Source organism: Mytilus californianus, unplaced genomic scaffold, assembly GCF_021869535.1.
Source record: "Mytilus californianus isolate M0D057914Y unplaced genomic scaffold, xbMytCali1.0.p SCAF_9, whole genome shotgun sequence".
NCBI lineage: Eukaryota > Metazoa > Mollusca > Bivalvia > Mytilida > Mytilidae > Mytilus > Mytilus californianus.
Window position 1 is genome coordinate 21,027,438 of NW_026262745.1, and position 3,664 is coordinate 21,031,101.

Below are 3,664 nucleotides of genomic sequence, written 5' to 3' on the forward strand. Positions count from 1 at the left end.
TTACATATCAAAATGATGACGCTATTTTTTATTTATTTATTTATATTTCTGAAGAGTACATTATCCATTAAGAAATACAAACTGAGGAATAAACATCGTTTGTGTACAAGAGGGAAATTCAATAATGAAAATTACCCATATACCACAGTTCATTTTAGAAAGTATACCAAAAACATACTAAAATGTATTTCTATTTGTATCCATGTGATGAGTTAAGACATTTTCAACTGATTTTTAACCGGATTTTCGAAAGAAAAATCGATTATTGATAATTATAGTTTGTTCTTATGTCGTACTGTCACACCACTGTCCAAGGTTAGGGGGAGGGTTGAGCGCTCACACACATGTTTAAACCCGCCACAATCTTTATGTGCCTGTCCCAAGTCAGGAGCCTGTAGTTCAGTGGTTGTCGTTGGTTCATAGATATAAGAAGATGTGGTATGAGTGCCAATGAGACAACTCTCTATCCAAGTCACAATTTATAAAAGTAAACCAATATAGGTCAAAGTACGGTCTTCAACACAGAGCCTTGGCTCACACCGAACAGCAAGCTATAAACGGCCCCAAAAAAAATACTAGTGTAAAACCATTCAAACGGGAAAACCAACGGTCTAATCTATATAAAAAACGAGAAACACTTATGAACCACATCAACAAACGACAACTACTGAACATCAGATTCCTGACTTAGGACAGGTGCAAACAATTGCACCGGGTTTAAACGTTTTAATGGTACCAAACCTTCACCCTTATCTGAAACAATAATGTAACATCACAACATAGAAAGACTATAAAATATCAATTGAAATGGCTTAACTCAATCAAAAGACATATTAACACCAGTGAACATACACTGAACAAATAAATTTGATCTATGATACAATGTAAATACAAAATAAATAAACTAAGGGAAGAATAATTTAAGTAACATGTTATACCGCTGTGAAATGTTAAACAAATTAAGAAAAACAATATGCTTGAACAAAAATATCAGCCATTTGCAATTACTTTAAACATAGGTAAATGAAAATAATTTTGTTGCTAGGTATACTTGTACAGTTCAAATGGAGAAAGGAAATATTTTTACAAAATAATTTTGATGTTCATAGTACGAAGAAGTAAAAATTTATAGTAATACCAAACATTAATCAAAGCTGGTATATAGACCAGATATAACCCTGAATAAGTAAACATTGAATAACAAAAAAGCATTACAATTAGTATCAACAGGTCAAATAAACAAGAAAGTACGATTTGAGAGTAGTCGCAGTTACTGACAGCTAGTTAAAAGCCAAAAACAATTAATAATAAAAAATGTCTGTCATATTTGTTTTTCGTAAATTGTTTTGTTATAAATTAGGCCGTTAGTTTTCTCAATTGAATCGTTTCATATTTTTCATGTCGGGGCCTTTTATAGCCGACCATACAGTAGGGTTTTTTCCCATTGTTGAAGGCCAATAATTGCTTACATCCACTTCATTTGAACTTTGATGGATAGTTGTCTCATTGGCAATCATACTACATCTCCTTTTTTTTTATAAAACAAATTGTCATCGAAAGTATATCAAGATTGGACAGCTTATCAAAATTTTCTGAATCGTTCAGACAAAATCTTCTTTTTCCAGTTCAATCAAACTTTTCAACTTGCAAGATAGCAAGGTAATATTTAAAGAATTATCGTTCCGGAATGTTGCTGATAAAATCAGTTGCTTTCTGGTCGCAAAAAATTTAGGGAGACTACAGGCTCCTTAGAAGTCCATATTATTGATTTTGTTTAATGATTAAACTTTCCAAAAATAATACATGTAGTATACGTATCTTTTAACAGAATTTTTAAGATGTAAATTCATTATTATGAAAATTTAATATAATTTTCTGTATATCAGTTACTTTTACTTTTTAAATGTAATGATCAAGGTCTTTTATTAATAATAATTTTTAAAATGACTTTGTGATTATTTTAATAACGTAACTTGTTTATAGGTGATTTATATCTAAGACATAAATGATCCTTGGCCATCCGGAATTTCTCTCTAAAGTGATAGATACGGGTGTATGTATACAACACGGGTTATGTTCTTCTCGTATATTTAATTATGGTATAATACTAAACCCCTAACAGGAGGGATTGTGCCTGATATTCATATGATGAAGACATAATCTTTCAATCAGTTTAATTGAGGTCTGGAGCTGGCATGACAGTAGCTGCTAGTAGTCTGTTGTTATTTATGTATTATTGTCATTTTGTTTATTTTCTTTTGTTTCCTATTCTGACATCGGACTCGGACTGGAGGGATGAGATCTCAAAAAACATGTTTAACCCCGCCGCAATTTTGCGCCTGTCCCAAGTCAGGAGCCTCTGGCCTTTGTTAGTCTTGTATCATTTTTAACTTTAGTTTCTTGTGTATAATTTGGAGTTTAGTATGACGTCCATTATCACTGACCTAGTATACATATTTGTTTAGGGGCCAGCTGAAGGACGCCTCCGTGTGCAGGAGTTTCTCGCTGCATTGAAGACCCATTGGTGGCCTTCGGCTGTTGTCTGTTCTATGGTCGGGTTGTTGTCTCTTTGACACATTCCCCATTTCCATTCTCAATTTTATATATATATATATATGTACGTCTGAACCAGTGACGACTCTACAACAGATTTTATCCATCGGATCACCAGCAGTGATGGTGATACAAGGCTGAAAATACATTCTGTATATATAATTCGTCTAAACAACAGCCCAACAATGTTAGATCTGTAAATTTGCGGAAGCAAATATTTTGTTTTTCCCTGGCTGGGATTCGAATTCATGCTGCTGAGATATCGTGGCACCAAATCGCCTTGCACTATGCCCAACCACGCTAGATAAAAACTGACGAGGAAAGGTAACACCCGGCCACCGAAAGCTTTATCTTTATAGAGCCTAGGTGGTCGAGTGGTCTAGCGCGTCGGGCATAGTGCAAGGCGATTTGGTGCCACGATATCTCAGTAGCATGAGTTCGAATCCCGGCCAGGGAAGAACAAAAAATTTGCTTCCGCAAATTTACAAATCTAACATTGTTGGGCTGTTGTTTAGACGAATTATATATAAATATGTATATATAAACAAGTCTAAATTTATATATATATATAATTCGTCTAAATAACAGCCCAACAATTATGTTAGATCTGTAAATTTGCGGAAGCAAATTTTTGTTCTTCCCTGGCTGGGATTCGAACTCATGCTACTTAGATATCGTGGCACCAAATCGCCTTGCACTATGCCCGGCGCGCTAGACCACTCAACCACCTATGCTTAACTAAAATCAAGCTATCGGTGGCCGGGTGTTACCTTTCCTCGTCAGTCTTTTATCTATCGTCGTAACACAGTACATGATATATAAGGCATGAGGATGGAATATTACAGATCAGCTGAATTATCTATCGTAGGGGATCTTACAAATTAATATAGGATGCAGTCACAGAAATAATTATATTATAAGTACGTCTGAACCAGTGACAACTCTTCGACAGATTTTATCCATCGGATCAGCAGTGATGGTGATACAAGTCTGAAAACACGTTCTGTATATATAATTCGTCTAAATAACAGCCCAACAATGTTAGATCTGTGAACAACGTTCAAACCTATGATTGCGTTGGATGAAAACCGCAATTTCTATACGTGTGCAT